Below are 27073 nucleotides of genomic sequence, written 5' to 3' on the forward strand. Positions count from 1 at the left end.
AAATGATCTGTTAATAATACAATTGGTTAGTTTAACTCTCCTAATAAATAATTAAAAATATATAATGACTGATAATGTTCAAACCAACAAAAAAACTTACATTAAAGCACATTAGAAAAGGAATTTGGATCATTTTATTCTGACCGAAAATCATGTTTACAATGAAAATGTTTTTTTTTTCCAATAACAAGAAATCAAAAAAGACGAAATTCAAATTGTGAATTGCATAAAAACCAACAAAACTAAGTGAAAATTAATGTTAAGATGCTCACTGTTCTTCTTAATTTACGGCTCGTCTATTGATAATGAGACAAGAGGATTCCTCAAAGTGGAGTCCGATAACAGTGAAAAGAAAATCAATTAAATAATCAATCGGAACGGATAATCGGACAGCACCACACTGGTCTTTCCGTTAGGTCGGAGTTCGTTCCGAAAGTAAGGAAAAGAATTTTAAGGAAACCTAACCGGAAGATGGCGGTAAAACAGAAACGCGCGATCGGTAGAACATAAAAGACCAAATCAACCGATGAGGGTGATATAAATAATTACCCACCTTTAAAAAAATGATAATAATAAAGCACAGGGCGCCTACTTGGCAAAGCAATCCAAGAAATTTTGAGCAGATTAATCAATCTCTCTTTGTCTGTCTCTCTCTCTCTCTCTCTCGCTCTCACCACAAACAGAAAATCTTTTTCAAGTTTCCAATAGCGAGGAAAATCATAATGGTGAGAAAAAGGGATAAGCAAATGGGCATCGGGCGGCAAAAGAAAGAGCCACCGGAACTAACGAAGAACCAAATTTTCCGGACGTATGCTTTCCAATCAAATTTACTGTTTTGCTTTTTGGTTTACAAAATCAATAAGTGGTTTATTGATTAAGTGCTTAGATCGTTTTGGGGTTGGATTAGCCGAATGAAGGATATTTTGCGAAAGTTTATGATTATTCGCAGTTGATAAGTACTACAAAGTAGTATTTTTGCTGTTGTACTGTATCAAATAGTGGAATGCCATTTTAACCAATACACCGATGTGTTTTAATCACAGCAAAATCCACTATCAAATCCAGATAACAATCTGTTACATCAATAATAACCCAAACGAGTAACTTCAAAAGCCATCCACAGTACATCCACTTTGATCGCCTATCAAACAGTTCGTCGGTGGGAAGAAAACATGTTCCGCTTTCGAAGAACCGATTTACCACCAAATCATGTATATACACACACACATACCCCCCGCACACACACACACAATATTGTGCGCTGAAATTGTCTTTTGTTCGGTCAACCGTATCCGCGCCGTTTGCATTAATTTATCAATTCTAAGCGCTAAAGTGTAAACTTATGGACCCAAAATTCTACCAACATCAACCTTCCAGCCTATCGGGGTGACTCTCTCTCTCTCTCTTTTAGCTGAAACATAAGCCACCCTTTCCCGTTCGCACTCGTGCTCGTTTACCTTTGGTGCGGAAAATAGGGAAGCCTGTGGCATTCGGGTGACCGTAACGTAATCACTTCCAATTTTACTTCATACACACACACACACTCCCGTGCTTCTTCCGCTTACCAGAAACCCAGAGGTAGCAAAAAAAAAATCCCTCGATCGCTCTCTCGCTTCATTCAAGGGTGGTTTTCAATCCGACACAAGCATAACCCGGGTTCGTAACGTTCTTCTCTGGTTGCCACTTGTGCGTGTAGCTTGCCTGCAGGTCGGCAGTATGAGTGCGAACGAAACATAACTATTTGCCCGTTATAAGAGCTCTCTCCCATCTCATTTGCCCCAGCACGGCGGGTAAATCGAAGCAAGATTCGAGCAAGAGAATCGATGTTCTTGCTATGCCTGTTTGGCTTGCAACAACGACGCATTTTGGCCAACGACCGACGAAACCAAGTTCAGACCCCACGTCTTCTTTTGTGAATATCTTCCACATCCCGAACCAATGCGTATCCGTCCACTTCCTACCGGATACACCTTCCTGGAACACCTAGTCGGCTATTACACGTTTGATTTCGAGGCAAGCACTACGAAGGCGGTCGGAACGTTCGGTGATGATTGTTGAGGATAGTATAGAGGGTATTTGAAAAGTTGTAGGTTTTTGCTGATTTTAGTTACATACACACCACGGAAAGAGTGTAGTGAGGATAAAACTACCATCAAAAGATCCACACAAACTAACGAGTTTTATCGAGTCAGCTAATATTCAAAATAATAATTTGTTATCCACGTTGATAAGTAAGATCCCCATTCGAAGGTAGAGCGTCAATTGGAAGAAGATTATTATTCGCAAAATAGAATTATGCATAACAAAAGGAAAATAAAACTTTTGAAAGAGATTGGGCAGATTTATTACAGCTTCCCACACCTGTACCTTTCCGAAAGATCAACTTTCGACAAGCAGTCGTGGCCGAGCGGTTAAGGCGTCTGACTAGAAATCAGATTCCCTCTGGGAGCGTAGGTTCGAATCCTACCGACTGCGTTTTTGAATGTGTGTGAAAAGGATAACTCATCCTTGAGTTTCTTACGCTCTTCTCTCTCGCTCTACTTGCCTTTCTTCATTTCGTCCTCTCTAGAGACGATGCTTTTGGTGGTGTGTGAATTAGAAGGAAGTATTTTGCACGAAACATTATCAACTTCTCATAATTTCACATCATCCAATTAATTTCTCTCCACTCGCTGCTCTTCTTCTTCTCCTTTCAACCCTTCAAAACGAGCAAACCCTACTTCTTCTCTTGATCGTAAGAAAACATTTCTTCCTGAGAAAAACACATGCCCCCATGCAAAACAAATACATGCGTCCGCGTTTTGTGGTGGCGACTACTACCCCCGGTCCGGTCGCACGTCTTGTCTTCTTCATGCGCCCCAACTCATGCCCACCAACCCGAGACGATCGGCATAAAATAAGGAAAATTCAAACAAAGCCTTGAACATTCGCTCTCCTTCGGCTACACTACTCTCTGTTGCGCTCTCTTGTTAGCAATCTCCTTGATTAAGAAGCTGGTGGTGTTGTTTTGCTTTGCTGTTGAAAGGAAGAAAAAAAACGGGCCAACATAAAGTCAAAGCGAAAAAAAAGGTGCTTACTCTTGCTCTGGGCACAGCTCGCGCCCACAATCCAACACCGTCGTACGTATGCTGAACGCAGTCATGAAGCAATGGACCGAACAACTCGCAACAGCAGCAAGTCCCCGTCAAGAAACCTACCCTCTTACGCTCTCTCACTCTCTCTCTTTTTCACTCCACCAATACCATCCCCGGGCATGGTTTTCTCCTTCTCATTTGCTTAACGATTACGTGACCTACCGAAATTATGTGACTTCGTGGCAATAAATGGTGTTTGTGTTGTGTTGTGCCCCCTTTTTCGAATGCCGTCTTTTTTTTCATCCTCGACTATGGAGGAGCACGCGAAAAGACAACAACGCCACTATCAATTCTCCCCAAGCACCCGTCGTGGTGCTGCCCCACTTCACCCTGTTACACGTTGGTTCTTCTAACGGCGTCTTTTCGTGGTTTGATTTTCAAGTGATTAGCTTACACACACCTGCTTTGTGCAGCGGTTGTAGCTTTCTTTAGTACAGTTTTTCGCCGTCAAAATGGAAATGAAATAAGCGAAAGTTAGCGAACGTCGGGTGGTAACGAACTGGGAAGGGAGTCAAGAAGCAGGTTCCAAGCGTTCCAATCAACATTTTGCTACCTCTTCTCTAAACGGAGTGTGCACTAAACGAGGCGGAAGTCTGTCAGATGCTCACTGTTGTTGATCCGTGCCGTGTCCGATCATCATCGAATTTTCCCCACCGCCTTGTTGGGAAGGTAGTAGTGTGACGGGTGGTGGTCGTGGTCGTGGTGTGTTTTATTGGAATTTAATTTGCAGCGAGTGTGGCGTACATAACGCTGACCACACACACCACCACCAGCGTGTGTTCGGTATTCATCCCTTATCGCGATGTCTCCGGAAGGGCATCACCACCTGCTGTCGCTGCTGCTAGACGATGATGACTTGATGCGACGTATCGTACGCACTTGAACCCCGAAGTACGGGTGCATAAACACACATATACAACGATTTTTGCCATACACCAAGCCGCTACCCTATGCGGCTTGTGGTCTTATCTTGGCGAATGCGCTTCTCCATTCAAAACTTTCCCTTCGTACGGACGGTAAGTGGGGAGATACAACACTTATTTTAGTTGGTTTTTCAACAGTTTGTATGTCTTTTTTTTACGGTTTTACGTTTTCTGTTTCTATGTACCCTTTCTAGCGGAAAAATGGGCTATGAATGGGTTTTGGGTGTTTTTTTCTTCAGTAACAAGTCACTGCTTAGCTCTCGGTACCAAAGAGCTAGTGGGCGAAGGATGTTTGCTTTTGTTTTTGATTTGGAAATATTACAATGACGATTTTCCACAATTCCACATTTGAAAAACACTCATTATGTACAGAAAAATGAAGAATGTAGATAAGGAAGCCATTGCACAACATAAAGTAGTACATTTAGACTATAGTTAGAAGATCGTCGTTTAGAAACAATAAAAAAGAATGCTCAAATGCGATCGTTTCCGTACCTTTCATTTGTTCAACATAATTCCCAATAAGAAAAAAAAAAATTATAGTAAAAACTTAAACCTTCTTAAAGAAGGCAAATTGCCTGTTAAACCAGCGACGACCTGATATACACACTGGTAAAGTCATTAAACTATTCCAATTTTGTGCGTTTTTCTCTTTAGCACATATCTTGCTACTACTGCAGCAAATAGTAAATATTTTGCTAATACTGAAGCTAAACTATCGATTATCGATTGAAGCATATAGAATGAAAATAGAAAAACAAATGAGCCAAATGAGCCTCGGATATGTGTTAAGGAGAAGAATAAAACCACTGCACCCGATGTTGTTCTACATTTGCACCGCACTGATGACATTTTAAAAGATTGTCCGACCGGAAAGGTGAAAAACACTTCTTTTGGCATGGAAATCCTAACACGCATAAGGTAGTTTCTCTTTTACCATGTCCACAAATCCCTTCACACTTTATGGCGATTTAATTACGCAGCATCGAACAGAACGAACGCAGCGTGCGCGGGTACAGCGTACTTCTTTTGCTCGTGCGTATTCTTCCACTTATACGCCTGCTTCTGCTCCGTATGTACGTACTGCGGAGCGTCGTTATGCCGCGTTGACGTAACATCAACGTCACCTTCATCGGGCGCGTCATCGTTGTGTTCGTTCGCAAATATTGCGCGCATAACGGAAAGGTCGTTCAACAACATGCCGTGGAAGATTTAGCGAACGGAAGAAAAACACAAACAAAACAAAAAAAAACATCGCATCCACTGGAATGGTGTTGGAGGGAAGCTTTGTGGAGGCGCCTTGTTGCCATGGGTGACACGGTGTGTGATGAAGTGAAGCGAAGCAGCGAAGGGTGATGATAATGCTGGAATATTTGAGCAGGGTAGCGGTGGTTAATATTATGGTGCGTTTATGACACGCTCCGGCAAGAGCAGTCGTGGCCGAGCGGTTAAGGCGTCTGACTAGAAATCAGATTCCCTCTGGGAGCGTAGGTTCGAATCCTACCGGCTGCGCACCCGTTTTTTTGCCACATTATAACTCAATGCGTGCGTACTGTAGAATCCTATTTATGTTCCATATTTGAATTGGTGATTAGGTAGAAGACTTATAAACTTTCAATACATTTTCATAATTAAATATCGAAGCATTCTTTTTTGTTAACATTGTTACCCGTTGTAAAGCATGCACCAGAGCTCGCTTAAACATTCATATTGACAACTATAGCCTGGAAATAACGAGGACAAAGAAACAAACCACACATTGCTAGTGTCGTGGTTGTGGTCGGTCAGACACAGGTGGACTACTTTTCGCAACACCTCGTATACACCTCGCCCATCAGAATCCAACGTCTTTTCGGTGCTACTGTCACCAAGAGTTTGCCGTGTATCGTCAAGCCCTTTGTGCCTTTTGTGTGGCCGTGGCCATTACTATCATTGCTTTGCTTCTTGTTTTGCGTGATTAAAACCCAAACTTAGCGCAACTGCCCGGAAAGCATAAGCAGCACACTAAGCAACACACGGCAGGCTGGGCGGGCGAAAGGCAACGAAGGGCAACCAACAGGCAACGGTAGAGGCCAGACGAAACAGACGGCACACACAAAAAGCATAAGCTCTCTCGGGCGAAACACACAGCAAGGGCATCGCGCGTTCAGCAATGAACGGTCGCGTCATCAAACAGAATTACCCTTCCCACCTTGCCCAACCGCGATCGCACACTTCCTTCGCATGATGTCCCTTGCCTGCCCGTTCAACAACTTGTGCGGGTTTCCCATTTCTGCACGGTCCCGAAATGCAGCGAAACGAAACAAGCGTATGGGGTTTTGGGAGAAGGAAGGTACGCGGAGGAGCACGCGAATTCCGTCACCCACGAGCAGGAATTCCCCTTCACACACACGCACACACACACACACACTAGGCCACAAAATCACCTGCACGCGAAGAAGGAAACGGCCAAGAGGAAGCCGAACGACGAGGTGTCGAAGAAAATCGCTCAGCTGGTTTCGGTTTCACTGCGGGGCATTGAATGTGTGTTAGTGTTAGACGCACACACACACACTCGTGCACTTCAAAACCACCGGCAACCACTCGCCGCTTGAATGTGTGCGTTGTGAGTGCCGTTCGTTGCATGGTGTGCGTGCGTTCGGTGCGCTCAGCTGATTTCTCATCCCCTTTGTGAGAACGCACTCACCGATTTCATGAGTGACGGTGAGACTGTTGTCCGAGCAACGCAAGCAGCAATATAGCAACAGCACGATTTACGAGTATTTATCACCACCCCCCGTTTCTACACATTTCCATCCCACCCTTTCAACTCCACATCCAATACGAGCTTATTTCCTTTTCATGCAAGAAACCTTTTTTTCTCCTCTTCTTCGCTCTCTTTCATGCCCCTCTGTCTGTCGTGCGCTGCTGCTCTTCTAATGCAACGTGCGCGTCGAGGGCCACCGAAACCGATTCGCTGTTGCAACGCCACCGGGCCAGCGTTCACCTTCGATTCAGCGCGTGTGTGCTGCTGCCAGGCTCCAAACATCTACCCGACACATCTCTCTGCATAAATCGTGACAACCACAAATCTACGTAGCGCTAACCCCATTCCGAAAGCAAAACCCAAAGATCGAATCGCCGATTGATACAAATGATGAAATTGGCAAGAATGATTGGGTTATGAAGTTGTTCGCATATAAAACACACATCGACACTAAACACCCTGTTTTGTGATAGGAAAAACCCTTCCCCCCCCCAAACCTTTCCGCAATCATTCCGTGCCTTACCGTCTGTACCGCCCTTCCATCGTTTGGCTTGATAACGGAAGGATGTGTGAGAAAAAGAGGAAAAACAACGTCAAACAATTTACCCCATCCAAATGCTTCATAATGATGGGTGGGTGGATCAAGCAGTGTGCCGGGGGTTGTGTTTGAAATGGGGTGGTAAGATAAGTTAGACGCCGGTATTTGCTCCCTTCTTTCTATTGTTTCTTTTACACCAAACTTCGTTCTCTTTTTACTACCCCCCCAAATGACACCGTTTTCAATTGTGCTGTGTCTTTCCCTATTGCTCTCCCGCATATTAATCGTTTCCTCACATTCTCTGCATGTATCTCTTTTACTCACTATGCATGTCTTTCTCACACACTTCTCTTCATTCATAGCATTTCGCTCTCGTTTCATGCATCCAAGAGCACACGGCAATTCGCTCTCACTCTATCGCTCTCCCATACAACCCTCTTTTCTTAGTTACAAATCACCCTTTCGCATCCGCCACTGCAGCTACAACAGTCCGCCATTTACCCGTGTGTATGTCCACAACTTTGTAACTTTCACCTTCACCTCGTTGTTCTTCGGTCGTGTGCGCGCACACACAATATTAAGGCTGCGTGTCTCCCCCTCCATACCCAGTTGATGGCGTTACGGGCAGAAGAAGGATCACCGCCGTTTACGGCGAGGTGACGATGACAAATAACGGATCACGGTAACGCAAAGGGTCGGAAAAGGTAAGGATGAGATGAGGGGGTAGGTTTGAGAAAATTTTCATTAATTTTCGTCCCCACCGTCATCTGCTGCTGCTGCTGCTCCTACACACTCTGTATTAATCTTGGTCGGTCAAAACGTTCGGCGATAGATTCCGTTTCTATTACCTACTACTGCTGCTACACACATTGCTTCTACTACTACCACCACTACTACTACTACTACTACTACTACTAACCAGCACCAGTAGCAGCTGTAGCGGTAAACACACAGAACGGAACGGAACAGAAGTGGTGGAATTGCCCTTCGGAAAAGGGAAAATTCGTTTCAAGGGTCGATGGCGATTGCAAAACGTTGTAAATTGCGGCAAAAAGGCGTCGTTTTGCTTTGCCGTTTTTGGCTTGCTTGCTGGTTTGTCAGTAGGTATGCACTGAACATGTAGCGCTATCTTTCGTGCAGCCAAAGTAGTATGTAGTAGGCCGTGAAACAACGTTGACAGAAACAGTGGGAAGGAATCACTTTACAGTGGCAAACAGGATATTTTACGTAAATATATCGGGTAATTTTGTGTAAGAAAAAAAAAAGCTTAACGATATTACACGATGTTCCCCCCCTCGATATTCATAACAAATATGCCTTAAACCCGTTTGCCAGTTACGCTTTACGAGTCGGCGGTATCAACTGTTCTAGCGGAGCGGATTAAGGCGCTGTCAGAAACCGAAACGCGCACCAAACACAGCAGCAGTAGGTTCATAAACGCTGACAAGGGCCCATCATCATCATCATCGGAAGCCACCGGCTTTTCCCATCGTAAAAACCAGCACAAAAAGACACCATAAAGCGTAACGGTGCACGCGAGTATGATTTTACGATTTTCATCGCACTTTTATATCGCTGCTCTTCACAAACACTGGCCACAAACATCCGCGCGCGGACCGAAACGTTTTTAATCTGCGGTGGTGAAGGTGGGTTTGAAATCTTGCACTGTGTTCAAACCACTTACCTTCGCCGCCGGTAGATAATTAAAACAAATCGGTTCTACGGATGTTATTGCAACGGGTTAGAGGTGGTTAATTTCCCAAACGCTTTTCTTTCTCAGCCCCCCTCGTGTACAGAGTGTGTTCCTGGTGTTTTGACGAATATTTTCATTGCTTTGTTCAAAAGAACCTTATTCTTGCTAATGAGAACTGCCCTTACGGTGCTACGATCGAGATTGCAAAATCGTAAGACATGGTTTGATCAAACATAATTCAAACTCCAAAAAACAAAGAATTTTTGATTTTTATCGCCGAATGTTTTATTCAAATACTGCAACACCTATTTGCTAGCGCTCAATTGAATGAAAGTAGTAACTTTTCAATTATTTTTTTATCCAAACATGTACTGATAACAGTATCTATTCAACAGACAGGATACATTATTCAAGAATAAAGAAAAATGAAGGTTATTTGCAGCATTGTGACAGGCTTTACATTTCCTTACTTTATCGCAAACTTCATTTTACTTTTTTACCACTTCCATTTTTTTTGTACCAAGTTTCAAAAGTACCATGCTTTTCTAATGTAACGGCATCCAAATGTCATACCGGTCTTTTTTGGCTTACTACTATTTTTATCACATTTCTGGATAGTCAAGTCTTCGCTACAGAGAGAACGGTCCGGATGAGCTTTAATACCCGTTCCTGCTGTGTAAGTTCGGCGCCCAACACGAAAAAAGATTTTTGTATTAATTCAAACCAAAGCAATTTCATACGTCTTTATCATTTCCACAAAATCTTGTATGACATTACCGCCCTCTACCGTGAATAAACGCCATTTATCATCTGTGGTCTCGTTTCTACTCAAAATATCAAACTTTAGGTTCAACGCGTAGATCAGCATTATTCTCTTCAACTAATCTCTTTAATTGATTTTGAAAGCCAAGCTTATCAAATTATGTACAAATAAACAAGTCAGGTGTAAAAGCTCTTTGGATTAAGGATTGTCTTGCTCCAGCTTATCTTAAAGCTAAACACGGAGGTTGAGACCTCAGATTAAACGCTATCCTTAACCAGATTTATTGAAGAATATCTGTATATCTCATTTCCAGATTGGGCATTATTGTCCAGATGGGACATTTTCTTGTCAGACGTGAGCATACAGACATTCCACATTCTATTACATACAGGCATTCCACTTCTAAATGACCGAGAGTTCACAGTGGATTAAAGGATCAAAGAAGTGTCCTCCTTTCCTTCCTTTTGCATATTTTCCTCTAAATGGTGTATTATCGAAGATATTCTATATTAAACTAGTTTACCCCGCAAACCTTGCTTGGCCCTTAAAAATGTGTTTTCTAATTAAAGTTTTCTAACAAACATTTAAAATGTTGAATCTTAAAACATGTGGCGATCAGAGAAAATCGTTGATGAATAGAATTTTTTAAAATTATTAACATTCTTGACTTGTAATAATACTCCCAAATCCATTTTTTTCTGCTTCTTTTGTGGCATTTCTTCTTCTTTTCTGGCACTTCAGGAGGCATTTCTGGCTTTCCTTGACGATTGGGATTTAATATCATGCCCTTCCATTCCGCCGATTCCACATGGCATAACATTTTTTTAATTATTCACACACTTATCTTACTTTTTACTTACTTATCACTCATTTTACGCTTTATTGAATAAAATTTCACAAATAAATCGTCATGTGTATCTAGTTTGATTGATTTATTCGTAAGGATGTTTTCGTTTCAGTAGTGTTCAAAAACACTACAAAAAAGTAACATACTACGCGTAGTGATAAAACATAAATAAACCGAGTGTTTCACACATATAAAACAGCGATAAAAACAAAAAAAGAACAACAATATAATCTTTATTTAATAAATTTTCCATCACTGCGAGCATCTGATTAAAGTCCAAATCAAAAGTAAAAAAAAATAATTACCTTAAAGACAAACACCTTTTCCCAAAAGTAATATCCTATAAAATCTGTAAAGCCTCTTTATAGACGAAAGGATTATTTTCCATCCATCTTGGCACCTTGGTCCTTTCTTTTGGGCGACCTTAAAAATTTATTCCACCCGGTACCATATCTACCCCAATCTACACCCGAATCCGCTCCATTCAGCATTTCCAACATCCCAATCATCAATTCTTGTTTGCTTAGCCACGGTTCCGTTGTAAAGCAGTTGGTGCGTTTTCCTACATCTCGTCCCGCTTACATCTCTGTGTGTGATGGATAATATTCATGAGGTCTGTTTTCGAATGGAACCGTCACGATTACACGATCCAAGCAGAACGGAACATCCGAACGAAAGAACGCCAAGCAAACAATCAACAGTGGGAACAGGCAACAATAACACATACTCTTGATGGGCCCAAGAGTGACCTCCATTTGGGCTCATCTGCTCACCCGACTGATACACTGCCTCGGGACGGGCAGCAAGCAACAGAAAAGCCCGGCACAGAATGATTCATACGCAGTCTCATTTATCGACACAATTTCGTACGCTTTCCATCAACGGTGGACCAAACTTACCGGTGCTTATGGCATCTCAGGCGACGGAAAGCAAGCCTTATGGCCGCAGATTAGTGATGAAAAATTATTGTTCCAGTTCCACAAACGGTTCGCCGGTTCTAAGGATGGAAACGCGTCCAGCATCGGCGAATGCCAGTAGACACCAACCGCCTATTTACGCGTACGAATGCGTGACGAAATATAGCTGGCAAAGGGAGCCACAGCGAGAAGCCAAAATAAGAAGTCATTTCTCGTTGCCTTTGGAAGCTTTTGCTTTATTACAGCACCACGACGAATAAAATCCAAATTCAAACCCCATCACCCCATCAAAACGATCGATTCCGTTCCGATTGTGTGGACAGACATTAAGGAATGTGTTTGGCTCATCCACCCTGCCACACCAGACACACACACACACACACACACGTGAATGATCCCACGATCCGTTCATCCACCTTTTTCGGTTCCATTCCCTTAGGACCCGCTGGCAGGTGCGAGCGCTGGTGTGGCGTTCCACCCTGTGGGGCTGGAGGTTGAAAAATGATCAACGATCAGGCCAGCAGCTTAAATCGATGGGAAAAACATCTCAAGTATGCCGCACGGGCTTTGTTGGGCTTCCATCAGAAAGCTAGAAAGCGTCCAGATTTCGTACATGGTTCGAGAATTTCATTGATCATGCCCTCCGTTCATGGACACACACCACCCATACACACACACACATGTACGGTGGTCTTTTGTTTCCACGTAACGAAGCCGGGCTGGTTCCCGGAATTTTCCAAACCCGGGCCATACGCCATCGTCAGTACGCGACGCACATCAAAGTCTGGAGACGTACGATACGAAAAACACACGATTGAAGCCACATTCTTGCCGATTACTTTTTCACTTTCCGTTTGTTTAAGGGTCGTGAAAATGTTGCGCCACAAGGGAAGATTAATTATTCTGCTGGGGTTTTTGATTTTAAGGACTCTGTTTTATTGACCGAGGAGTGGTTCATAAATTAGAACCAAGAACTTTGCACTAGATTTTTGGTGCGTTTCGTTACGATTTGGAAAGCCAGTCAGAAGAGTGTTGTTTCGCAATTAACAGAGAAATGTTTACACAAAATTGGACTTAATCTTATCGATCGTACGACAACGACAACAGATCGAACTTGTTCTTGTCATTATTAATAACTTGTTTAATTTTTGTTTAAAATAAAATATTTTAGTTTAGTTGTAAAAAGTAAATTTAGATGAGCTTCGAGTTAATTTCCTCAACTCGTAATTATTTTGCTCAATAACATGGCAATGGCTATTTTACATAAATTAAATTATGCGGTACACCATTAAACCCGATTCTTTTTTTTTGTTTGTTTTGTCAATCAAAACATGATACTCAATAGACAAATTTAGTAATCGCATTACACACACGCATGTCTTTTTTTTAAAGATTCTATACATATTATTTACGAATACAAACACACGCTTTAGATGCGTCATTTACCATTTCGATATCGGAACTAGAGGTTCTACCCTTCTACTGCTTCTCTGCCCCTAATCCCATTCATTAAGGGCTGGGTGTAATTACCATGATTTAAAGGGCTTCTACTGCACACGCTTTGCTTGATGCACTGGACCACCCAACGAAGCAGGGATTCGATAGGGAAGGATGCGTGTGCACGACTCACATCACCGAACCTCACATTCTCGAACCGGTAACAGAGGTATCCGATTCCGCCTCTGCTAGCAGAAAAACAGTGCTAAATGATGATAAAATCTTTTGTCTCTCTATACCTTTCGATTGGCTAAAAAAGTAAAAAAAAATTCGACAAAAAGTTTGCCCGCCAGAAAGGGATTGAGCAAATGGCAATAAAACCTAATACATAAGGGGGATATTAACGTCTGGAAGTAAAAAACAAAAAAAACAACTTAAAATCAAGCGACAGTAAGCAACAAAAAATACAAACGTATCGTAGCTGACTAAAAACGAGCACGTAATAAGCAAACCGAACAACAGCAGCAGCATGTAAAATGGCATTAAGAAATGGAGCCGAAAAAGTAATAAAAGCCAAGCAAGCATATAGAAATTGACTGAAGAAGAGGAACCAACAGAACGGGAACGAAATAACATACAAGCAAAGGCCAAAATAACAACAAAAAAAAACAAAGCGAAACAAATGTTTGAAAAGAGAATGAATACACTCGATTAGAGAATGAAACGTAGCAAACGTTTAGCGTAGGCTGGCGAGCGAGCGTGAGCTGAGAATGAGCTGTAGGTTTGAGTGAGTGCGTGAGTGGATCGGTGCGTGAAACGATCACCGATCGAACTCAGCAGGCGCAGAACCAGCAAAGGGGGTATGTGGTAGCTAAGGGGGGGACGGTGGTTCGCCTTTTTCGTTCGTTTCCTTTCGTCGGTGCAAGATTAATTTCTTCGAACTGATCTCGAAAGATGGATGGAAACGCCGCGGACGAACTGGCCGGAAAGAAAAACAGAAAAAAGGTGCCAAAGAACGAACGAATTGGACGAGAGGGAGAAAGATTAAAAGATCGCGCGCCCAAAGCGTGCACACATATGCCATATTCCGTAGGGGATGAGACGGCAATGTGAATGACCCCGATGGATGGATTCGGAGACGGTGTGTGATCCTTCGTTGCGCTGCACGTCCTTCTCGGGTCCTTCTCATAGCAGCGTCAAGACTGTAGCAAAAAAAAGGGGGAAAAAAGGAAAGAACACAGGCGGAGGATTTTTTGTTGTTTTGCTTTTGGACTCTCTGTTCAGACCTACCGACAGGAACATGAGGGTTCCTTTTGGCGTACCATCAAGGGACAGGACGAAAATTCGTTTGGTTTTGGTTGAGTTGAGGTTGTGATGTTGTTTTTTTTCCTTGTCCACCACTCTTTCAGGTTTTTAGGGAAGGTTTGCGTCTTCATCTTGAAAGGTGCAGTGAGAGGAAATTTTTTTTGTTTTGCTGCTGGGGTTGCAGGCACGCCATAGGGCAAGGGGGTGAAAAACTGCCCTGGCGCATCTGCCATCGATGCCATCCTCCGACTGCAGCACGAATGTTAGCAGCGGACAAAGCCAAACTTCAAGAAGGGAAGTATCGAATGACGATTGTGAGAGGCAAAGTTGTGCTCGACAGCGAGATGTGAGAACTGTTCTTCTAAAAGCTCTATTTCTTGATGTGAACGAACGCTTCGAATGGTCGAAGAAGTTTAAAAAAACGCACTCCCTGTGTACCGTTTTATTCTACCGAAGGACTGGAGGGAGATTAATTGTCCCGGGAATTCCTGTGTCGAAGAAGCCCTGTGTCGAGGGGTGGTATGTGATCGACCGATGAGAAAGATACTGGCAGAAAGATTGAGTTCGAATATCGTATACCTATCTTATGATGGCTAAAATTTGATATGTGACTTATTAACGAAATTTTTGTTTTATTTGTCATTCACAACCATTTCAAATTAACTATAGTTCTGAACAATAGGAACACTAGGTTTTAGTTAAACGGCTTTATAACAATATGATTATAAATGTCTTCAACATCCAGACAGTGGATGGTTGGAAAATATCTGGAAAAATTAACATTGCCCAGCGGTCATGAGAGTCAATCAATCGAGACATTTGATAAATATAAAATATTCAAAAAGCTCTGCTGGAAGAAAATCTTGACCTTAAAATTACAACATGGTCCCGAGTGGCATTCAAGATGTAATGCCGGATGGGAGTTCTTTTTTGTTTGTTTTGTATTCCTGAGAAAAACAGAATCAGTGCCAATTATTATACAAAGTATGGTCTAACATAAACAAGTATCATTGCATGAACAATTATGTATATAGTATAAAAATTATTTTCATTTTGTTAAATCAGCAAAATCAAATTATAAAAGTTATAATTGTTTATTAAAACTACATTAAACCTGTACACCTATAAGATGAATTAATATTGATTTAAAATAAATTTTAAGTAAAATAATTTAACATTGCTAAAAACGATGCAAAATAAAAAACTAAGTTTGAACCATTCCAGCAGGAAAAGCTCAGATTTGATTATAAGTTCAACTAGTAATAAAAACTAAACTACAATAACTAAAAAAATGTACATTTTTCACTTTCAGAATTAAAAAAATCTCCTTCAACCACATATCACAACTGTTTGTGGTGATAGAGCTAATGATTAAAAAAATGCTCAGTTTTATCATTAGCCACCCTTAAATAAAACCACAAACAATCTTTTCTACTCCTTTTATAATAATTTTTATAATTTATAAAATAATGTGATATGCACACAACAACCCACCCAACAACAAAATCATTAGTATTTCGGCGCACCCAAACACTTTTTTGTCTTCGTGTTGCGAATTATGATGCCGAAGGTTCCACCGAGATTTGAACTCGGATCGCAGGATTCAAAGTCCTGAGTGCTAACCATTACACCATGGAACCCGTTTGATCATTCCAGCGTCCGGAATCATCCAGCACCTGTTGATAGAAAAGGCAACCCCTTCCCGTTTTATGAACGACCCCACTTAAACGCACATAAACGCAGTTTATCAAAGTGTGCCATTTTCTACAGTTGTTTCGATATTTCGCTTTGTAGATTGTAGATTAAAAAGTTTCCACATCGAAACAACAACCGTTTATAAAACAGAACGTAAATATGGAATCACAAATGGTTTTTTGTAGGTATTTTATAATTAAAATGTGCAATAAAAGCGACGTAATGCAGTAAGAATAATTTTCATTTTATGTTATACTTTTTGTAAGTGTTTGTCGGCGGGCTTAATTTACTTAATCGAAAATATTGAAATATCCTAAAGCTAACTTAACTTAACTGGAACAGGCAGCTCTAAATAAGAACTAAACAAAGTTAAACTATTTTCGTGGTATCCTATGTTATTATGATTAAAATACGATTGATTATTTGATAAACACAGCTATAAATATAGCATAGTCCATGCATGAAATAAAGATGAATTATAAAAACACACATACGCTAACACCATAACACACAGTTACCCTTTTCAGGTGAAGCTGAGCAAGGCGTAAAAAAACATGCATAAAATCAAATTTCCAAAATATTCACCAGAATTCAAACATCATGCACAAGAGGATAACAGCGTCGACAATACAAAACCAAAAAAAAAACACTACGTCAAGGACCGATCTTTTTTTTTTTTGCTTCTACTTGCCATTGGGAACTGTTTCGAAGAATCGCGGTGAAAAAGGGACCCTGTTTCGTCCTTTATCAATGGAAAGGTTTGGTAGAGGTGTAGGGAAACGTAGTTCTTTAGCCCAGCGCTGTGACGATGCCGACGATGGCAAATACCATAAAATCCGACTGCTATAATCGAGTTTATCCTCCGGGTCGACGTATGTAAACCAACACGGAAAGTGTGTACGAAAAGCGTGAAGCGGATCTCGGCTAGTATGATGCTGGTAAGTAGAGAAAAAAATAACGAGAAAAAGCGAATGTATCAGAGGCCATTCGGTGGTATGTTAAACAACCTCCTCCCTTGTTAATGGGCAGACACTCTTCATGATGATGATGATGATGGTGAGGATTGCGATGATGGTTGCTCTCACATAAGGTGTCGAATTGATTGTGTCCTACCTCACCGGTGATCAGCCACTTGACACGATGTCCACGATGCAGAAAGGTGTGCTTTTTAAACTTGTTGAACGAATATTTAGGACTGAACAGAATAATCACAGATATTCCAAAATGAGTAAAGGAATGGTGCGCGTTAATCGTAAGATGTCATACGCCAATCATATAAAAACTAATTATTAAAACTCAAACAATAGACTCAGCCGATAGGTCAAATAGTCGCAAGCAATCATATGTAAAGCTTGATCTACCGAAGCCCCACCAAGGACAATCACAATCGTACCGTTTAAATCCACCATGGTGGCAACAAATTGACCCCCGAGCTTCTCACCGAAACGCTTCATCGGTCGTCGGTGTAAGGGTGCTTTTAGCTTTAATTGGAAAAAGTGTAATGAATACCGAAAATCCCAAACTACCACCATTGCCATTCACGGTACAGTCCCCGTCCGGCTACGAACGTACCGAAAACCACCAGTTTCGAGCGGCTTTAGAAAATCGACCCACAATAAAACACAACATAATATGCCATCATTTCCAAGCGCTGCGCTGTGTGTCCTCTCCTATGGGTATATACACGGCATTTATGCTCGTACGTGATGGAAATCACGTTTGCATTGCATTTCAACAATCTTCTACGGTGCGTGAGGTTTGTGGAAAGCCGGGTGAAAAATAACGAGAAAGAGAGATAGAAAGAGCGAGACAACGAATGATAGATTCTGTTCGTTCTCTTTCATTCGTTTCACATCGATCCATATGCTGCTGTTATACGGTCACCACCGCTGTTTGCCGATGACGGGTAATGCGCGATGGTTGCTGGGACTTTTCTCCCCCTGTCCATTCATTTTCCCTTTCATTGTCGTACTTGTACAGCGAACGAGCAATTTTTCAATAAACTTCATTCTTTAATGTCTGCTACCCAGGATCGGGTCGGTGGATGAGTGAGTAACAGTGAGTTGTTTTCTCACTCGTTTTCTTTCACTCTCATTCTGTATTTCTTTCTCACTCTCTCACTGTCTCATTTTTACGCTATATGCAAAGGACGCTTCGATGTCATCCTTTCTCACAGCATGCTGAGTCGAGTCGAGAAGCCTTTTCCTAACGAGCAGAGTAAAATGTGTACACGCACCATCTCTATCACACTAGGGGTGCTGGCTAATGTTTGCTTTCTCTTTCTCTCGAGACAAACGAAAGGACTACCGACCAAAGGACGACAACGTAGACGCTCGCGGGGAAGCGGAAGAAGCAGGTGGTAACGTTTCGGCTTGTTGGATTCTCACTCTAAGCAGATTTCTATCGTCCATCCTTCTGTGTACATGTGACCAACGGATGCACCCACAAGCCTACCCCCGGCAACGGATAGCGGATGCGCACCGATGCCACAAATGTATCTACACACAAATAAACATATGCGAATGCGACGACACGGTAGGGGACACACAACAACCACACGTAGACGTACTTACGGGGGTTACAAAAAAGACATCCTCTTCCAAGGGGTACGCTTTCAACAGGCCGTACACTTTTTCCTTCTGTTTATCGCTTTCCCGTTCGTTGACCTTTTTTCTTCTCGTTGCCTTGCGTGTGTGTGTGTGGGTATGTATGCCGGAAAGCAGAGACCTCACTCGAGGTAAGATGCATTTTTACTTATCTTATTTTCACGGTCAAAAAGTTGAATGTTTTAGTTTGCTTCAACAAAACGGGGGTAATTTAAGAAACTGATAATCTGATGAGAAGTACTTTGTAATCCTTGCTTTGTGTCCCTCTTTTGCCTCTTCACGGTTTGGAGATACAAAAGGAGTATAAAAGACGTATAATATTTGACCCTTCTAACTATTCCTCATTGAATCATATTGGGCGATACATTAAAAACAAAACGAACCAATTAATATTAATTATTTCAATGTTTTATGTAAATTCTAATTCGCAAAAATCCAAAACAAAACAAAATTGATTCAATAAAAAGCACTTGATGCCCTGACCAGGATTAACAGAAATTTAATTTCTAAAATCCAGGAATTTGTTTTCTATCAGCTTTCATCATTATATTTCGCCCTAAATGGCTGCCGGGGGGAAACAATCTTCTAAAATCCACTTACACTGAATTCCTGGGCATTTTTCGACACTGTTGTGTACTCCGACCGAAGTGCAGCCATTTAACACGAACGTCAAAAAGCCATATTGCATTCCTTTACCTCGAAACTTTACCTCGAAACTTGTTAATGATTCAACGATCCCGTTCATTACGTTTTCTTCACTTCCCGCGTGTACCGTAGTTAGTTCCAATGATTCCCAGGCCTTTCCATTACACGGGTTCGTGTACCGGTGAATGTTACCTGCAACCAGGGGAAATGGCTCAAAACCATTCCCTAGATTGTTCAATTTTCGCCACTTTATTGGGAAAGAGATGTGCCCGGTGTGTCCTTCAGATCCTTGCGAACGCCACGTCCCACGCTGTAGAGTAAGTCGTTTCGTTTCATTCGCAATGGAACCCGCTGGCAGCGTGTTGTTACTAGTGAATCATGGCCTCTTGAAACGTTACACCGAACTGATACGACTTCGTGCGTATGAAGGTGGAGTGCGTGGGATGATAGAATTATGGTGCACAAGATTGGCCAGGGGCGCAAAAGAAAGTAAGATCTACAACACGCTTTGTAACACGCTAGCTCTGCTAGTGTGGGTGTCAGCATTCCCGGTACGATGGCACCGTTGCGTGGAATCAGGGAAGAATGTATGTGTAGGATGTTTTACTTACTGGAAGGATGAACCTTCCGGAAATGTCAATACAAACGCGTTTGGCGCAGGAACTTTCCCGGCGCTACAGGAAAATAGGTGGAATTTAGGTCGATTGAATGGCCAGTGTACTGGGAGGAAATTTTAATTGGTGTACACGTAGATAAGTACGTTTACCTTACCTGTTATCGATAGCATCAATGAGTCGAAGAATGTGGGAAGTTTCATAGAAAATACACCTTAATTCCATCACTACTTCAAATACTACTTAGTGGTACGTTCACCGTTAAGGAGAATTAGATATTTAAAAAGAAAAGCCTAATTAAAGGCGCTTCTACACAAAGCGTTCTCAAATCAAGCAATGACTATCAAATCATAGATTCATGTTTAGTCGCTGTAGACAGGATTCGAACCTGTGCGGGTAAAACCCAATGGATTTCAAGTCCATCTCCTTAACCGCTCGGACACCACAGCTGTTATGACGAGCGACTCCTGGAGGGAAATTGCCGACTAGAAATTTAATTTTTAATCTTTATCGAATATTTCATCCACTATGAACGGTTTAATGGAATCCGGTTGCGGTTTAATGGGATTGGAAAATAATTACAAAACACAATTATACAATTTCGCAGGGATATAGACATTGGGAAAACAAAAGTGTGACCTATATTGGTTCAATCGCCGAATCATGGATCTGAGTGGGGCGTTAGTGCGTTACAAGATGTTGGCTCGAGCTTCTTGTAGAATTTGATGCCAACTGGATCCTATACGGGGAACATTTAATTAATGCTTATTTACTAGAGAGTAGGGTCGTCTATTGTTCCTAGTAGTAACTCTGCTATGAAATAAAGTCCTAAGCCCTGCAGCGCCTAGTTTCTAAGGATAAGTTGGTAGCAGGAATTGATCTGCCCAACCTAAATTTCTGATGGCGTATCACGTGAATTTCTTCTCAAACGTCTCTAGTCTGTTTATGGAAAGCTGTGTACGGACAAGTTACTATTGAACATTACTTTAGTAACGGAATAATCAACGAACAATACATAGATTTAAAAAAATGTTGGTCATTAAAATAAATTGAAAGTGACTTTAAAATTATTGTAGCAGTATCAATAATAACATTTACAACATGTAAAAACACATTTTATCACATCTCTCAATCATTAAGAAAACTAAAGCAAACGTAAATTATAAGAAAACTAGCTTACCTGGCAAACCTAGCTTTGCCCTTTAACATGCGTTTTGCAATTAAAGCAAACATTTTGAGTGTTCAACCTTGATTCGTGTGGTATTATTAGAGTGGCGATTAGAGAATATCGTTGATTGATTGAAAATTCTTAAATAATTGGCATTCTTAATCCAATTCATATTCCCAATCAAAGCAATTTTTCTTCTTTTTTGTGGCTTTTCTTCTTCTTTTATGCTACTTCAGAAGGCATTTCAGGCTTTCTTTGACGATTGAGATTTCATACCATGTCCTTCCGTGTAAGGCGCCGATCCACATGTACCACTGAGCCGCAAATCACTAAATTGCATTTTATAATTATTCCAACACTTGCTTTTTACTTATTTATCACTCACTTTACGCTTTAATGAATACAATTGCACAAATAAATCGTCATGTGTACCTACTTTGATTGATTTATTCGTTAGAACTTTTTTGTTTCAGTAGTCTTCAACATTTTTCGTGTTGAAAAAAATGGCTATGCCTACTTGATGACTCCCGTAGGAAAAACAGAAAAGAACTCATAATATCGGCCAAAGGCCACCTAGCGAAACGAAAAGTAGCGGTAAACCTATTCTCATATCTAACGAACGTTCAGCAAAAATTTCATATAAATCGGTTCAGCCGTTTCGGAGGAGTATGCATACTAACACCGCGACACGAGAATTTTATATATATAGATAGATATATAAAACATACCGTATTGTTTTTAAAACAAAGGTTATTCTAACAAAACCTCCTGTTGTGCATTAAATAAAATTCAGCACAAGTTTTCCAACGATAGGCTCCGGCGAGATTCGAACTCACGATCTCCTGTTTACTAGACAGGCGCTTTAACCAACTAAGCCACGGCGCCTTGTTGAAGAATGAAACAAGTTTTTATCCCAAAAAATCGCCCTCCTTCATCGGGAACAAGAGTTTCATCTGCACAAATAAAACCTCCCCCACCCCCCACAAAAACATACGCAGAACAGACAGCAGCAGCATTGTTGTCCTTTCACCAACCCAGTGGGACTGAAGCATGATTTCCTGCCCGATGTAAATGTGGCCAAAACAAAAAAACAAACCCCTCGCCCCCAACAACACAATGCATTTCATTCGATGATGAAGGCGACCGATCTCATGACACACCGAGCTGAACACCAACACTATGCAACTCACTTAGCGTGGGGCGTACACATTTGTTGGCCTACTTTCGGCGCGTACGGCGGTAACAAATCAAACAGCTACCCCTGCATGTTTTGCTGTTGGATACTTCTTTTATGAAACACGAGAAGACATGACCCCCGCTAATAATGATGAATCCTCGCGCTTTCCTACACGCCGGACTGCTTCCGATCGAGTTCTGTTTGGTAAATATCGTGCACTTCCATGCATGATAAACAACATGTTCGAATGCAACTATGTGCATCTATCGGCGCGCCGTGGCCGTTGCAGTGTCGCACAGCTTGAGTCACAACTGTGCGTTTGTTTGTATAGCAAGTGCATCGAAGGAAAAAAAAGCACGGGAAACATTCATCATTTCCAGCTATACACTAGTGGACCCCAAATAAGAAGAAGCAACAATGTTAAATCTTTTTTTTCGGTTTCGATTTTCCAGTTCGAGCTGTAAGCTTAGCATCCCCGTCGCTTTTCCCTTCCTTCATTCTATCTAATGCACACATACACGGATCGTTCCGATGTACTTACAAAACCCCCTCCCTTTAACCCTATTGTCAATGACCGCCTACCTGGGTAAGTTTTGCACTTTTATTTCTTAATATCTTTTTATAGGAAAGTCGTACAGACTTGAAATTTTTAAAATGCCTAGAAAAACATGTTTTTCTGCATTTCGTATAAAAAGAAAAATTTTAAAATTATTTTTACCTTTTAAAAAAAAAAATTCGATTGATACCCCTTATATCTACGACCGCCTACCCGGGTAGGCCATACGATTTGTATGGGGTTTTTATTTTTTTCGGATTCTGAAGCGTATATCTTTTGATCTGCTCGTCGTATTTGCATGAAACTTTCAATATAGATTGGTTTTTAGTTGTCCAACTAATATCATTTAGCTGATAATTTTAAAAATTCTCGTTTCCACTTTTTTTTTACATTTTTACAAATTTTTCTCCGTATATCTATGACCGCCTGACCGGGTAGGGCATGGGATTTATATGGGAGAATTTATTTTCTCGGAAATTTTCTGGGACAACCTTCAGCCGAGATACCTCAGGAAGAACCAAACATAAAGGAAATTGCTATTTATGTCAAAAAACTTGCTTGTTCTTCGCGTTCTGAATTTAACACATATTTCTCCAATTGTAAATAATTTGAAATATTAGCACTTAGTGTTAATAATATGATAACATTTGAGGTTTATAGTAGCTTACGTGGAAAACTCTTAATTATAAAAAAAGGATTTATTGTTTTTTAATAACGCAGAGTTGCGAAAATAATACACAAAAATTAAATATGATTAAAAATTATTAATTGGCTACAATTAACCCCGAAAAACTTGATATATATGCTTTATACATGATTTAGAATCCGAAAACTGAAAAATCCCATGCAAATCTTATGGTCTACCCGGGTAGGCGGCCGTAGATATACGGAGAAAATTTTGTAAAAAATGCAAAATACACAAAACCAGAATTTTTAAAATTCTCAGCTAAATGATATTAGTTGGACAACTAAAAAACCCATCTTTCTTGAAAGTTTCATGCAAATACAACGAGCAGATCAAAAGATATACGCTTCAGAATCCGAAAAAACGAAAACTCCCATACAAATTGTATGGCCTACCCGGGTAGGCGGTCGTAGAACAACGTGTATTTTTTTGGTCGTAGACACTACGGTTAAGGAGTTGTTTTCGCTTTCCAGCGAGAGCAGCACTCTAGCAGCGCACAACGTAATGGGAATGAAAAAAGGTGGAAATGAAAATGAATTCCAACCGACGGGCTGGAGAAAGTAGGTGAGAGATCGTATTGCCGATCGCGAAGTGGTGCAGATGATGCAACAAATCCGTCCGTGGGTGGTTCGGTGATTTAGTGCCGAAACGGTGGTAGATCATCTTGTGGCCGTGTATGCTTGCTTCTTGCAGTTTCACTCACTTCACTTGGTGTGTGATTTGCAGTTTTGCAGAAAAGAATGTACGCGGAAGAACACAGTTGCGCAATGATGGTGGTTCGATTGACTGAGCATTAGAAGCACAGAGATAAATAAACAATATTTGGTTTCAGATTCAGATCGATGATGTTTCTATTACCAAGTTAAAAATGGATCATAACAAAGGCAGCCAATAGAGTACTCTCAATCATTGATTTATTTTCTCCGTCATAACATTTAGTTGATTTGTTTATTTGAATAATTTATTAATCTTTCGGTGGAGAGATAACCAATTGGAGTAGATAGAAAGAACAAAATGTGATATAAAATCAAAACGAGCCAAAACTAACTATAATTCGACTACATGATAAAATTAAGTCTAATAAGCCAGAAATGATAGTCATTACCAAATAGACGATACGGTAAGAAGATGAATACGCATATTACAAATAATTTAAGTTTGTCTACGATCTAACGGTTAATAATTGAAAAATTCTTTAAAGCTGCTAATATGCTCCAATTCCCAAATATATTGTAGCGCCACTTACCCAGTTGCCCTTAAACCGGTTGGCGGATTAACCGTGATGCTTGAAAGTGACACTTCCAATGGCGATTTGACATTTTGATTCCAAAACGGATGACGACGAAGGTCTCAATTGTGGACGACACAATATGCTCATGTTCTATAATAAATGAAAATTAGAAACAATAATATAACAAGGTATAATATAGCTTTAAGACACTTGCCAAATATTTTAACAAAATATTCGTTTTAGAGAACAATTTCAAAGATTTTAAAAAGTTTACATTAATAATCTTCACGGATTCATTTCTGTTGTTCAATGATTAACACCTACAAAGTATTTTGATTTCATTTTATACATAGAATAATTTAAAATAGAAAATAAAGTTGCAAATTGTTTCAGCACTATTCACAAACTTTATTTAATCTGCACAAATCATTTAAAAAAAGTTGTAATACATAATTTTATTTACTCAAAGAATGCTAAATTTCAGCATTCAGTTAAATACCAACAGGCTTACGATACCAATCATTGTGATTTACTGAAAACAAGACAAATCTCTCCAGTAACAATGATCCACCACCCAATTCCACAATAAATAAACCGCTACCGTACGAACATTGGAGGGAAGAAGCTGTATTTTTGTGTGTGTTTTTTTTTGCAACATGTTTAATAATATCTTTTCCTTCATTTTGGACGTTTCTCTGTTTCGTTTCGAAGGGCACGGTACTACAGCACGGTGCAAACGAAGGGGAAAAGGCTCCAAAAGCGACCAAAGCAGACGCCACTTTCTCGAGTTATCTATTTCACCACCAGGAGGTAGTGGTGGCGGCGGAGGCGACAGCGTCGGCTACTAACTACTGCTTGCTGCTACGGCCGTGTTCCATCGGCAAGCCCTCTCTACCTTTCCCGTACGATCTCATTTTATCGTTTATCTTTGCCCTGTCTTGTACTTGTTCCGGAGCGTGAATCGTCTTCAGTTGTAGCAACAACAACAACAACAACAGTATTTTGCCTCTTCGTGCTCTTTTCCGCCCGATAAACTTTCGGCCTTCGTATCTTCAATGGTTGCAAAACGAAATTTTGCTTCATGTTGCTGCCACAACGAGGCCCCCAAGAACAACACAACATCAACACGAGAGCGAAGGGTAATTTTATTTAACGGAAAATTAACGAACACGACACGGCCAAGAAACGTCATCTCGGGTGGTGCAAGAGAGAGATTAGGTGCGATACGGCACATCGCAGCTTCCGTCAATTTCTTGGACCATGGTAAGCTGCTGTGATACACTATTGCTTCATTTAAATTAACCATTGGCCACCCGTCCATGCACAGACACGACACAGTTCAGTGTGAGCACAGTGCACAACAGAGTCAATGAGTTCTGACGTTCGGGCATTTCAATTAGATGCTTACCGAGGTCGACGCAAAGGGTTCTGCCTATTGTTTTATCAGTTTGCTCATTAAGTTAACCATGACTGATTGGCGAGATGGCAGTGTAAGAAAGTTTGTCACTACACTACACACGAATGGGTTGAAATGGAACAGTGCCGTTTCTCCCTCCCGTGTTTGACGACGGTGGGCGATGAAACCACTATCTCAGTGGGGTGAAAGTATGTCATGAAGTGATCGAAAATCGGTATCTGTTGGGGTCTATTGTTTCTTTACTACAGGTGGCTCAATGGTCTAGGGGTATGATTCTCGCTTTGGGTGCGAGAGGTCCCGGGTTCAAATCCCGGTTGAGCCCAGTAAACGCTTACTTTTTAAGTAAGAGACACTTGAAAATGCAAATTTGATTCACACGCGCCTGCAGGACGGCGTCGTCTTGTGTGTATGTCCAGCACAACCAACGCAAAACTATATTGATGTTTGCTTTACGCGAGCTAACTAACATGGACCTAAACTACTGGCATACTTAAGTTCCTTTCATGAACACTTTAGAAAAATAGTTTCCTTACAAAAATGTTTAAGGTTTAATATTATTGTAAGCCAACTTTGTCTACGTTTGTTCGCGACTGATCGGCTGGAGATCCTCGTGTTATAATCGGTTCACCACTATACACAAAATAGAATGAACATTTGAAGGTTTTGTACAACAACAATTACAGCATTGTTGTGTTTGAGAATAAAGTTGAAGTAATATAAAATAAATAAAATAATTATATATACGAATCCACTTCATTTTGTTCATATAACGGCAAGGAGCAAGCCCGGACAAATGCTAATTTTCGTGTTGTTTTAAGAAAGCTACCTTGAATATAGAGTTTATGTAAAATACGTAGTCTAGACGAATACAGTTTAATCTGTTTTTTAACAAAGCTAATTTAGAAAAAAAATTAAGAAAAAATGCCGATCGATAAAAGTAATTGAATTATATTTTTGACCAAAAATGTGTCAAACT

General features: G+C 40.9%; 6 non-coding genes across 6 annotated transcripts; 3 read left to right on the plus strand and 3 right to left on the minus strand.

Moving 5' to 3' along the window:
• Positions 1–2393: 2393 nt before the first annotated feature.
• Positions 2394–2475, plus strand: Trnas-aga (transfer RNA serine (anticodon AGA)). Its single transcript has one exon. It is a non-coding gene; the product is annotated as a tRNA-Ser (tRNA).
• Positions 2476–5487: 3012 nt separating this feature from the next.
• Trnas-aga (transfer RNA serine (anticodon AGA)) lies at positions 5488–5569 on the plus strand. Its single transcript has one exon. It is a non-coding gene; the product is annotated as a tRNA-Ser (tRNA).
• Positions 5570–15871: 10302 nt separating this feature from the next.
• Trnaq-uug (transfer RNA glutamine (anticodon UUG)) lies at positions 15872–15943 on the minus strand. Its single transcript has one exon. It is a non-coding gene; the product is annotated as a tRNA-Gln (tRNA).
• A 4287-nt stretch (positions 15944–20230) lies between these two features.
• Trnas-uga (transfer RNA serine (anticodon UGA)) lies at positions 20231–20312 on the minus strand. The gene has a single exon. It is a non-coding gene; the product is annotated as a tRNA-Ser (tRNA).
• A 1530-nt stretch (positions 20313–21842) lies between these two features.
• On the minus strand, positions 21843–21916 carry Trnat-agu (transfer RNA threonine (anticodon AGU)). Its single transcript has one exon. It is a non-coding gene; the product is annotated as a tRNA-Thr (tRNA).
• A 4431-nt stretch (positions 21917–26347) lies between these two features.
• Trnap-ugg (transfer RNA proline (anticodon UGG)) lies at positions 26348–26419 on the plus strand. The gene has a single exon. It is a non-coding gene; the product is annotated as a tRNA-Pro (tRNA).
• The last annotated feature ends 654 nt before the right edge of the window (positions 26420–27073 follow it).

This window comes from Anopheles funestus, chromosome 2RL (assembly GCF_943734845.2).
Source record: "Anopheles funestus chromosome 2RL, idAnoFuneDA-416_04, whole genome shotgun sequence".
Classification (NCBI taxonomy): domain Eukaryota; kingdom Metazoa; phylum Arthropoda; class Insecta; order Diptera; family Culicidae; genus Anopheles; species Anopheles funestus.